General features: G+C 39.1%; 1 long non-coding RNA gene across 1 annotated transcript; it reads left to right on the top strand.

Annotated features, from left to right (window-relative positions):
* The first annotated feature begins 613 nt into the window (after window positions 1-613).
* On the top strand, window positions 614-7,457 carry LOC148738244 (uncharacterized). Its single transcript, XR_015997412.1, has 3 exons — window positions 614-1,082; window positions 5,136-5,334; window positions 6,992-7,457. It is a non-coding gene; the product is annotated as an uncharacterized LOC148738244 (long non-coding RNA).
* The last annotated feature ends 5,856 nt before the right edge of the window (window positions 7,458-13,313 follow it).

Below are 13,313 nucleotides of genomic sequence, written 5' to 3'. Positions count from 1 at the left end.
GCAAGAAATCCACCATTCCTGATATCGGTATGAGCTGTCGTTGTTCTTTTGTAGATTTGATCTGAATATTTATGAACATTATGTCTGAATATTTTTTAAAATCGTCACTTACTCCAAGTGGGACAACTCAACCGGTATGACGCGCGACTTAAGCGCGCGCGATAAGACTTCTAATTGTGTAAACACATTGTGACTATTTGTTACGTGCACGATTTACTTGAGTGCAGTTTCTTCACGTGTCGGATTTTTGGAGGTCGTTCTGATTTGGAGTTTTAGTGTTAACCGCTTCTCTGTTTGGTGGTATTTCTTGAGTTTTGCGTAACCGATTTCCAACAATAACAGGAACCAGACAGAGACTTTACAAAGTTCAAACCCTTTAATTCACAAGCAACAAAGAAGTCTGCACCCCGGGGAAATTCATCGAGAGCATCTCGGATCGGCCGGTGTTGATATGGAGAAAGCTAAGGAGAACTTTGACACAATTAGGAACTCCATGCCAGTGGAAAACTCTCGAGTATCCTCAATTAGCGACGATGAAGAGATAAACAACGAAAACTCTTCTTGCCCACAGGAAGTTATGAAAGACGAGGCCACATCCACAGATGTTGCTGCTTTGGTGGCATTTGCCACTAAATCAGCAATATTTGTGGAGGTTGATCCTGATCTAAAGAAGGAAGAAGGAGATTTTAACTGTGGGCTCACGATCGTCAAAGGGCCCCTTTATTACTCTTTAACTCTCATAAGTAACCAAGAAAAAAATCTCTCCTTACAATATCAAAATCATATCAAGCAGACAGGTGACGAGGATAAAGAAAGATGTCACTCGGGAGGTTACTAGTTGATCTAATGCCAAATTCTCTGAACTTGCAGGTACCTCGGCTGGGATTTTAAATTAATCTGTGCTTCAACAAACTGCAAATTGATTTTACCGAATTTGTATGGCATGGCAGACAGTAAGGAATCACTAGTGAGATGTGGAAGCGAAAGGGTCAACGATAATGAGCCCACGTTAAACAATACAGTGGAGTCAACGGCGATCTCTAAGGCATTCATAAAGTATCTACCAACGACGAAGTCTTAAGGTAACTCAAAGATATGCGGTAAAAACTCTTCTCTTTGCGAGATTGACTGATTATCCTGAACAAGGGAGAATTGTTGCCGTGTGACACCAACAGGCATCAGTGTAGGTAGTCGCTCTCTTGGAGTCCTCCTTTAATTTTACTTGAATATCTGTTGGAGCTAGCGGTTTCATTTAAAATGGTAACTGAACTGAGTCAAGGGTAAGTCGCTCCGAAATCACAAGTACGATTTCAGACCAAAACTGAACGGCACGAAGTTCAATTGCGACTTCAATACATCCCTTTTGAAATCGTCCGAATACAGGATTCTAGTCAGTGCACATATTTTATTGATGCAGTACTGAGCCAGTTTCTAAATCAAAAGCAGAGCCGGAAACGCTTTTTTTAATCTGACATGATGTGTCAAAAACTCCGACAGTCAGGAAAATCATAAGGTCCGCTGAAAAATAAAAACAAATTGCGCTTCAAAGTTCAATCTTCGTCGTCGGACTCAGTGATGTGAGTCCTCCGTTTCATCTGTGGCTGTGGCAGAGAATTCTCGCTGTCTTTGGAGAAGAAATTCAAGGTGCAGCCTGTGTAATTCAGCGATGAAACGGGAGTCGCACAACTGAAGACTTCCATGCGGTACTGAAGCTTCGAAGGAAAAAGTGGTAGCAATTCTAAATAAAATTGACTGCACTAACACCATCCCCTCAAAACATTCATCCATTGTTTTGTAGAGCGGGACATACTATAGACTTATAAAGTCTTGTATTTCACAACTTGAAACGATAGGAAATATTGATAAATCCAACTCTTGCTGAGACGTCTGATTTCCTTCATTCGTTGCTGTCTCGTTGACTTCGGGATCGCGTGGATTTTAAACTTGAGAGGAAGAGAAACCGTAAAAATATACACCAAATGTAAAATGTAAGAAATTAAATTCATCACTTTTTTGGGGGGGGGGGAGGTGGAGGAAAATTAAAGTTTTGGAAACAAAAGTTGCAAAATTTGCAAAATAATTGCCTCTTTAAAAAGCCTGTAAATGTGATTGGTTATTTCGTTTTTAGTGTAGCTTTCGTATTGGCTTGGAAAAAGATGCGATTTAGAGCAAGAATGGTGCGATTCTTGTAGAAATCGCACTAATGAAAGCCAATCAGATTACAGGGAGCATAAGTGGTTTCAAAATGGATGTAGCATGTAGCAAAGTTTAAACATTATGCCACACCTGGAATACAAGCAATGATGAAGAACTTGATAAAGACGTTCAGTGATCAATTCATTCTTTTAGTTTTTCCTTCCTATACCGTATATCTCTTTGTTTGCCTACTTACCAAGAGTTAGGGTTCTTTTTTGATTTGAAGTGTCGTAACATGAATTTTACAAAGCACCGCTGACCAGCGAGCCTGCAAAAAGCGAGATAGGCTATAATTAGTTTTTATTAACCGAGCGGGAGGTCTGTATGGGAGAATCTTGACCGAGGTCGCCAGTACAGACCGAACGCAGTGAGGTCTGTACCAGCGACCGAGGTCAAGATTCTCCCATACAGACCGACCTAGCTCAGTTAATAAGATGTTTATTATATGGCTGTATCGCATATGCCTATTTTTTATATTCTTTGTTCCTTTTTTTTCTAGACCGGTCTAGATGCCGGTCTTGATGGGAAAATCTAGACCGCTTTCAATATTGATTTCAGCCAATCAAATTCATGAATTCGGTAGTTCTCAGTCCTTGTGAGACAGCCATATAATAATCGGTTGCTATTAAATTGAAGCAAGAGATATAATCTCTTAAGAGAACTTACATAAAATTTTGTTTTTTGGCCTTTCTTACCAGTTAGAGATCAGAACATAGAGCTTCTCAAAATTGAAACTAAATTTTATCGATAACCAATCTGCTAGTGGAAAATGGCAAGGATCACTCCGTTACGCAAAGGGGATGATGAGAAAATAGTAGCTAACTACAGACCGGTATCATTACTTAGGCATACATAGTAAAATTCTCGAATCCGTGGTGAATGACACCTTAGTTGAACATGTTTTTGTCCACAACAACGTTGCTTCCAACAGACAGTGGGCGTATCGAAAAGGTTTTTCCACGGAATTACTACTAATCCATCTGACAGAATTGTGGAGAAAGGAAGTGGACGCAAGAAAAGCGATTGCAGTGGCTTTTATTAATTTCAAGAAAGCTTTTGACTGTGTTCAACACTCACTTCTGATCAATAAGTTACAGCGGAACTTTGGAATTTCAGGATCTCTGCTCAAATTGGCTGAACAGTTATCTGAGCGATAGGCATCAGTTTACAGTTGTTAATGGTGTTCAATCAGAGACATTACCAGTCCATGTTGGTATTCCACAGGGATCGGTGCTTGGACCGACGTTATTTACCTAATTTACTAACGACTTACCATCTTCTGTGAATTCTGGTGAAATATTTGTGTACGCGGATGAAACAACTGTTTATTGTGTGGGTGACAATGGGGATCATGCAGCTTATCAACTAAACAGGGAATTATTTGAATTATATGATTGGTGTCTTGCCAACAGACTTACACCTCATCCGAAAAAGAGTGAAGCTATGCTGATATCTAAGACACGTATCATAGGCCCTATTTTACCTATTATTATGGGAGACTTTTATGTTAATTGGGTCAAGAAATCGCGTTTATTAGGAGTAACTGTCAATGAAAGTTTAACATGGTCACCACATTTGATCAATGTTAAAAAGAGTTTTGCAAATAAGCTTAACCCTGTTAAGAAAATCAAGATTCTTACCCAAAAGTGTATTGGAGCAATTTTATTTCTGTGTTATTCTTCCTGGCGTCACTCACAGTATTTTTACATGGGCAAGTTGTTGTAATCTTGAGTTATTTGGGGCAATTGAAAAACTTCCCAACCGAGCGGCAAAGTTGATATATAATTTAAAGAAAGACACCTACCATCATGACTCTCTGAAGATAGCTAAATGGCACTCCTTAGATTATATTTATAAGACCAAACTGTTTAAGGTAGTACACGCTGCATACCATGATTTGCTACCAGAACAACTGTCCGAAAATATTATTGTTAAGAGGTCGAGTGGTGCGAAGTATTCATTAAGGGGGTCAGATAATATTGTTACACCAAGATTTCAACCTGGCTATTTAGAACGTTCAGTAACTTATAGAGGGGTTGTTCTTTTAGCGCAATCGGTTAAGCGCTGGACTGTTGTGCGGGAGGTCGAGGGTTCGAGCCCCGGCCGGACCAACAAAATAATTGAGAAGAATATGCTACCTTTCTATAACATCGATTAAGAAAGGGTTAGATATTCTAGTCTTCTCGGATAGGGACGAATAAATGGAGGTCCTGACTCCTGCATCTATTAATTAGTTAATTTGGTCAGGCAGGGGACGTTAAAGAACCCACTTCACGAGATTACTGTGATGTGGTATGGCCTGGTTATCTGAAATTGGGGGAGAGGGCATCTATTATATTCGCCTTTATTTGATTGTAAACTGCTCAGCAGTCTGGTAAAGTCCCCCGCACAGTGTTGTAAAGCGCCATGAGTTCAAGATATGAGCGCTATATAAATACAAGTAATTATTATTATTATTATTATTATTATTATTATTATTATTCTTTGGAATACAATTACGACTAGAAATGCAGACATCGTTCGTGCCACACGAAAGAGCATAGATTCAAGACTAAGGAAGATCGTTGAATTTAAAGATTTTCATTTTAAGGTAACTTCTGCCTCAAAAACTTTTGTGATCAAGACTATATTTTTAATGGTATCTTATGAAAATTATATCGCATATATTATATCACAAATTTTTATAATTATGAATTATTAGTAATCTTACTTTTATTCTGTATGTAAGTTAGTAATAGATATTGGTTTTAGGACTAGTTTAAATGCACGATCTCATAAGCGTGAAGCTTTAAACACTTATCGTGTTGAAATAAAGTTGATGTTATGTTATGTCATGATAACAAACCTGTGGAACATCTTGAGTTTGCCGATGGTTTATGATAATCTGCAAATACCAACATTTTTCACCAGATGTAAAAATGCATTTTCCTTTTCTCTAGTTCCCCAGGTAACTTGGAATGTTGACAAACAAGATACTTTACAAAACGATAACAGTTTTGGTGAAACATCCATCCAAGAGGGAATTCTGGCTTGATATTCATTAAAACAATAATTGGTTTCATGTAATGAAGTAGCAGAATTCAAATGGCTGTTGTTTCCAACGTAACAACTTCGTGGAAGTAAACTTAGGGAAAAAAGGTAATTTCTTTTTAATTCAATTTGTATTCAAACTAAGTTGGTGCTTGAGTGCCAAAATCAAAAAGTTTTCATTTCAACGGACGTACCTGCGTTGCAACGGATGGATGTAGTGTTAAAAATAACTAACTCCGACCTTGGTTGGCGATTGAGGTAGCTATTGATGGCTACCTGAATCCTACACCAAGGTCGGATTGTCGTGATTTTGTGCTCCTCTTGAGTAATAAAAATGGTTTCCACTTGCTCGTCTTTCTCAATATTTTAACAACGTCAGCTTTAGAATGTCTTCACGGCAGCTAATCTACATAAAGAACTCATTTTGATAAAACCAAATTACCATGTTATACTAACCCACCGACAGAGCCCACAGTTTCCTGAGAAATGCACTTCCTTTATTCTTCCGTAAATGCCCACCGCAACAAAACTCTATTCACAGATTGTTAGTTTCATATGGGGCTACCTCACCAAATTTGGTTTACAGTAAAGACACACAGCAGGCATGTCTTCTGGCTCGAGAACGTTTCTCTCATTTTCTCTGAGAAGACTTAACAGGAACCTGAAACCAACTATATTCATTTAATGAACCTCTAAAATCTCAACGAAGGAATATGCAAGTGATCGCTATCATGGTTCAGGGAAAAGATAACTGATGTACTTTAATTTACCTTTTTTTTTAAACACGAAGGCGCGCTATAAAAGGAAGTCTTCCCTGGGAAGACCAAGGCTCATTTGTCACTCACCGTTGACGTGTGTGGGTCAAATTTAAATGCTGGTAGACGAATAAAAGGAACTAATGAGATATCTATTGTTTACTCCACCAGCATGGTGGCATGAGGTAACGTGCTAACCACCTACTTCGATCTCAAATTTACCGCCACAAATAAAGACAGTTTCCATTGGAGAAAGGAAATACAAATCTCAAAAATTCTTGTATTGTGATGAAGACATAAAACAATTTTGAGGAATGCGCTCGCTTTTCACTGCTTTGGAGTAGCTGTAGCTCAAGCTGACTTGACTCTAAGAGTTCTACATCACACCACAGTTGATTGACAAATGGTCCAGTGGGACCTTAAGCCCCGTCTACACGAGCAATTTTTATGTGGCAACTGTATGTGGCAATTTTTATTTGCCCGTGTAGATAGCTCGACAAATATTTGTTGTCAATTTGCGTCAGTAATAATTTTGCAAAGCGGAGATGCTCATGGAAAGGAAAAAAGCAAGATGGCGAAAGTCAGAAGACGTGCCAGACGTGTTGCAGCTTTAGGCGCGTTTGTCACATTTTATGTGGCGTCTCATCTACACGGACAATTTTTTTTATGTGGCAATTTTTATTTGCCACATAAAAACTAACACGCCAGCTTTTCAGCAAACGCAGTTTTCACCTAAAAATTGGTCATTTTTCATCATCTACACGGGCAAATAATAATTGCCACATAAAAACTGCCATATAAAAATTGCTCGTGTAGACGGGGCTTAAGGCTCCTTTTATAGCGCGCCTTCGTGTTTAACTTAAAATACGAAAAATAGATCAAACTGTTGACAAAATACTATAAATAAGGATATGGTTATACCTGTTGTAACACAGAGCACTGAGTCTACCTCACGAAAAAGGTGTTATCTGGATGCTTTATGAATTTTCTTACTTATCTCCTTTTCGCAGCAAAACCAGATGAAATAGAAACTCAAGGAATTGCAAGCTGGGTGTCAATCAAAATGCAAAACAGCTTTGCCTACCTGAGGTTGGATGGTTGCATTTCCTTTTCTTTTCTAAAAGTTGAAGTAAGAAAAGAGAGTCGGCTACCTATGTATAACATTCATACTTTTAAACCTGAAGCTGTTCCAAGATCAAGTCAAACAAAGTCAGGATATTTTGACTGAAACATTCGTATCAAATATGTCAATAAACAAGTATCATGGGAGTGCTGGTGGTTCATAGGAATAAGCGAGTAGCAACATTTCCCATCGGGCGAAATACTGCGCTATTGTTTTCTCTGGTTCCCGAGAATACTTAGATATTGACGGACATGATGCTTTTTCAAAATGAACGGAATTTTCCAATCCAGCTAAATATTTGCGACGAAGTCGGAGGATTTCGAGCGAGATGGATTCATTTCGTTTTTAATGGATTTGTCTCCATCGTAGCAGAAGGACAGATACTTGGGTTCTCCAAATCAATTTTTGTTAGTCCTAGTGAGTTTGGAAAGGGATTGAGTGTGTTCTTGTGACACGGATTCTGTAGGAAAATTCATTACCTGACGAGGGAATTCCACGTTAAAGTGGGATGTTACTAAAACTAGTAACGGGGCACGGGGAACGGGGCACGGGGAACGGGGCACGGGGAACGGGGCACGGGGAACGGGGAACGGGTGTAACCCACCTAAGAATTCAAAATGGCGGATTCTGTTGGCTTGACTTCACGAGCGAAGATTAAAAAGGTTGTCCACGTTTACATCGGCTGCAGGCACGTTCGTGGCTGACCAGACCGATGCGGGAAAGGCAGATACGCGGGCGGAGTAAAGGGAACTATAAAGGTCTGGCAACTAGTTTTGAGCACGTGCTCATCGAACGCGATCGTCGGAGCAAAAAGCATGGACGGTAAGTGTAGGTTTTATTGAAGTATTTTACTTTGAAATGTTGAGTGCCTCATAAATTTAGTTTTTGTCTGGCACACATTGCAGTTTGCATAGAAATCAAATCCTCGGAGAGGTGAGTATCTTAAAATTCATGCACAACATTTGAACAATCAACTCAGAACTACAAGCTCGCGGCATTTATTCTTATATTCATAGAGTAATTGTACTGCAAGGTAATGAAGTTTACCTCCAACATCTTCACCGTTACAACCTAACAATATCAATAATGTTGTAAGCAAACAGCTCAATGACTTTCACGCCTATTATGGGAATCACTTTCTCTTGAATATGATAAATGCAGTGTAAATATTATTGTAAGCATTAGCATGAATGTGAATTCATACACCTACATTCTTGAAGACATAACTCATGTTTTCCTGTTAAATTAAATGTTATTAAAAGTTCTGTCTATGTTTGATTTCTCTATTGTTTACATGGAAGTTTATGGGTCGATACAAAGATATGTTCCTGATGTTATTTTGCGGTAAGGTAAGCAGATATCTGCATGTAGTAATTTTAATAACTAGGCTGGTTATTACGTTTCCTAGCTCATTTCTGTTAATCTAAGATATTACCTCCTTGCTACTTATCTGAAAAAAATGCTGTTGGGCAATGCAAACAACCAACATACCTAGACTCTGCCAAAAGATGCAGATTTCAGGAAGGAAAAACGAGGAGAGACGTCAGAACAAATGGTGGCAGCCATTGCAGAAACGTTGACTTCGAATTCTCGCCTCGGAATACTAGGCTTCGTGGCTTCGCCTGGGCAATACTTAAATAAAAGCGAGTCGTCTAATTTCGCTGCAAGCGGCGACCTAGCGATAAAATCAATGTTTGTTTACTCCGCCATTTTGAATTCTCAGGTGGGTTACCGCTGTACACCTGTTCCCCGTTCCCCGTTCCCCGTTCCCCGTTCCTCATTCTCCATTCCTCGTTACCAGGTTTAGTAACATCCGTTAAATTGCACGCGAAAACCGATATCGCACGAATCGCGCAGCGGAATTCACGAGTCAGGTTACGAATTTTCCTTGAATCGCATCATTGAATACAAATAGGAAAAAAAGAAAATATCAATAATATTGGGCTGTTCCGAAAACGTGGAGTGCGGAGTCTAAATAAAGAATTAAAAAAAAACAATTAAAAGAATAATTAAAGACATAAATAAACTAGAAATAGAAATTTAAGAAATAAAATAACAATTATTAAAAAATTCACGCCGCCTGAAGTGGACTGTTCATATGATATATTTAACTCGAGATTTTTATAGTTAGCAGCTCACTTTTACGGAAAAAAAAAAAAGTAAAGCACAGTCAAGTTTTGACCATGTCTAGAAAATGCGAGAAATTACACCTTCGGTTTTGCTGGAAAGCTCTATTGCCTCGAAACAATCTCAAACTTTGCTTTCCAAAAATAAACTGCCCGTGTGAATTAACCCTTGAACCATTCTCACAACTTGTCAACTGCGCGTCGTAAAGTTCTCGCAAAGCTCAATCTAAAACCTTGAAAGATATCCAGCGCTGAAAAATAGTAAGATAAAAAATGTAGATTGACAAGTAGAGAAACGAGTCAATACACAGGTAAAGTTGCACTTTGAGAAATCAAATTATAAAAATAAAATGTTTTCCCAAAAAAGCCATTTAACTGCACAGGGTTGCTTGTCTCGTCAATTCCACGTCCAACTACCGTGACTGCGGCCATGTCTTTCTCTTTTTTTCTGCTAGAATCTAATATCTTCTCCGGAAGAAAATTACTGATTTCAAGCTGGAAATAAAGTTAAGTTGGTGCACAGTACTTGAAGGCTTTTAACGCAAAACAGAGTAAAAAAAAGCACTTTTCTCGATTTTTTCGCTCACCGTTTTCCGAGCTTTGACCCAACTAACCGAACGCCTGGAAGAGGCTGAGGAATAAGTTGTCTCCCCTAGCCCAGGCATTCAATCAATTGACATGGAAAGGCATGTGACGGGGATAAACGTACTTAATATATTCATTTAAAGCTGCTAATAAGTGGTAAAAGTGAACTGCTAACTATGAAAATCTTGGGTTAAATATACCATATGAACAGTCCACTTCAGGCGGCATAAATTTTTAATATTTATTATTTTTATTTCTTAAATTTCTATTTCTGGTTTATTTATGTATTTAATTATTCTTTTCATTTTTTTTTTTTTAATTCTTTTCTTAATTTTTTTTTCAGATTCCGCCCTCCGCCCTCCGCCCTCCGCCCTCCGCCCTCCGCCCTCCGCCCTCCGCCCTCCGCCCTCCGCCCTCCGCACTCCGCACTCCCGTTTTCGGAACAGCCATAATATTGTTTGTTTTCATCGTGAGTGTGCGCTCCAGAAAGCCATTTCGAAGTCAACTGTCAAAACTGTCATTGCGTTAGCAAATAAGAAGCAAGGTCAGTCGCCGCATCATTGAATAAAAAATTGGAAAACAAGAAAACATCAATAATATTGTTTGTTTTCATCCTGAGCGTGCGCTCCAGAAAGCCATTTCGAAGTCAACTGTCAGAACTGTCATTGCGTTAGCGAATAGGAAGCAGGGTCAGTCGTGCACGTTAGAACCTTCGACATCTCATATTTGAACTTTGTTTTTACATTCGTTTTCAAACTTTTTAAACAAGCTTCACACTATTTAAGGATAATGGTGGTATTTCAATGAATTTACAAGCCGTTTATTTTTAACATCTTTTTTTTCAAACTTCCACTGAATTTCAGTGCTCGAGAAGGAAAATAATTTACACCTTTTATCTCTTTGGTGGCAAAACGGAAAGAAATGAAGTGTGCAAGCGAAAGCACTCAAAGTTTAACATCGCGATTAATATAGGGTAGGTGCCTTGAAGTGTAAATACGTGTATTGATCGATATTTTATTCTACAACAACAGTTCCCAGCTCCAAAATTCAGACCTTCGATGGAATCGCAGACCAACGTCGTGTTTAAAATTCCCTGTGCAAATTGTTCGTGGTGTTATATTGGGGAAACCAGTAGAGCTTCTAATACCCGAAAAAATATTTGAGAAATATCAAAACTGCGGCCAAAGGTTCTAGAATTGCTAATCACGCCTGGTCCAACAACCCCGCCATTGATTTTGAAAACGCGTCAATTATTGACAAAGGCTTTTTTAGAACCAGACAAACATTAGAAGCGTGGCATACCAGAGTGTCACCTAGCGCAGATAACAATTCTTGGCCTTCACCTGGACAATACAACATTTTTTTAACAAATATTCATAATCATTTACATTCTCATTATTTCGCAGTTCATGTCTTTATTTAAATTCTCTCATCGCTTTCTTCTCATTCATTTCACCCGTCGAAGACTTCAGTTCGGGCAGTCGAAAGCTCGTAGTTTTTAATCATTTTAGCCAGAGATAGTTTTTAAATTTCAACTATGTTTCATCCTGGCTGCGGCCCATCAATATTTTCAGATATTTTATTCCTTTAAAAACAAAGGAGTGTTTCATGAAAAGTCCAAAAACTTTGATCTTTTTAGCGGGGCTACCCATGGAATATGGTCAACCTCTTTTCGTTTGGTTGTCACATGACTGACCGAGCGTACGTACGTACGTACGTACGTACGTGCCTTCAGATTGCACAGGTAGGGTAGGGGAGACTATCAAAACGAAGGGAGGGGTGTCTCAGGCGAGTCTTGGCAAATGCACATCTTTTATGTTATTATTAAAATTACGAACTTAGGAGCTCCGCTTTTAGGCTTGGCTAAATGTATATATTATTTGTACAAATTCACTACAAGGCAACTGCCATTAGCTGAATCGTTGGAATGAACATTCGACTGAAAGTTGATGGAAATATTCACTGGAGAGTTGTTGAACGATAATTGGTGAACAGTTCACCTAGAACTCTTACTGTTAGATCATCAATGTCGATATTCATTGCTGTTGTGCTATTACCAACTACTGATGAATGTGTAAGTCTGTTGACATAAATTTCTTGCATAGCTTCAGTCCGTGGACCGTCGCTGGCGTTGGCAGCTGTGACAGTCGTGGTGGTACGACTAAAAACCCAGCCAACGTGCTTGACATCCTTCGTTGTTTTTCTAAAAGATTATGGCTGTAGGTGGATATTGAACCCGGGTTGGCGTGTTCTTTTAGCTCGGAGATTCTTTTTTCTGGGCCTTGTTCACAAGATTTTCTTGCTTTCGCGTTGTCGCGAGCGAAAGAGGTTTTTTATGCCTCTCCATGAATTTATTGTTCAGTTCAAAACAAGGAAGAACCTCAGGCTCACTTTGAAAAACGCTCTTTTTGTTTTTGGCTCTTTAAAAGGTGACAATGGTTTTGAAAACATTTTAAATTGACTTAGAAACCTAACTTTGTAACAATTTGATGATAGTTGTTATGCTTGCGTAGATGCGAAACAATATCACTTAGCCTCGTTTTCAACTCGTAATTCCACGCTAAATACCTCGCTTCCTTAACCAATCAGAATGCGAGATTGTATTCAATGATGCTACTCTGTGTACTAACGGATGAACTCTTGTTCTCATTTCCCATACGGTAGAATTATTATCATAATAATTCCACCGTATGCGAAATGAGAACAAGAGTGACTTCCACCTCATCAACTCTGAGCGACACACTTGAGTAACTGAGAGTCTCCAGTTGACTTTCCTTCTTTGAACTCGTTAAGGGATAGCAATTCGACGGCCAGAAAGTCAACAAATCTGGAGGATTCCGGAAGGAATGGACTCGCATCAACCTCTAGGGATGTTGGGGATGTACCAAAGTCACAACTCCTCTGATCCCTTATCAATCCATGCAGGGATTTTGCGGCAGCTTGAAAAGGAGGTTCGTTCTTAGCGGGTGTCTCTGCATTACAGGTGAAAGAGGTCACATTGGTTGTTTCCATACCAATATATATCGATGTTCCAGATATTGATAGAGAAATCAACGAGCGATTAACAGGATTCTGTCAATGAATTGTGGACGGGAGCCTATATGTTGTATCTCTCATATTGTATGACCCTTCCTCAACATCTGATGATACTTTTAAGTTAATTTCCAAAAGGGTCTCCATCTTTCTTATTCCATTTACAGAACATAACGCTATCGACATTGCGGTTCAAGTAGTATGCAGGACGCTTGTCAAATATGAACTTCATGAACTTGCTCACCATAGAGTCTCTGTGGCTCAGTGGTAGAGCATCGGAGCGCGGAATCCAAAGATCTGAGGTTCGATTCCTCATAGGGACTCAGAGCTTTGTGGTCACACGATCGTGACAATACGAAAAGCATCTTTCTCTAGTCACCGAGTTCAAAACTTACCATCATTTTTACTCTAGGGTCTCCATTTGTCTCGTAATATTCACCATCCACACAATTTGGTGAGTCCACC

Source organism: Stylophora pistillata, chromosome 2 (assembly GCF_964205215.1).
Source record: "Stylophora pistillata chromosome 2, jaStyPist1.2, whole genome shotgun sequence".
Classification (NCBI taxonomy): Eukaryota; Metazoa; Cnidaria; class Anthozoa; order Scleractinia; family Pocilloporidae; genus Stylophora; species Stylophora pistillata.
The sequence above is the reverse complement of the archived record's forward strand: the minus strand, read 5'-3'. Positions and strand labels throughout refer to the sequence as shown.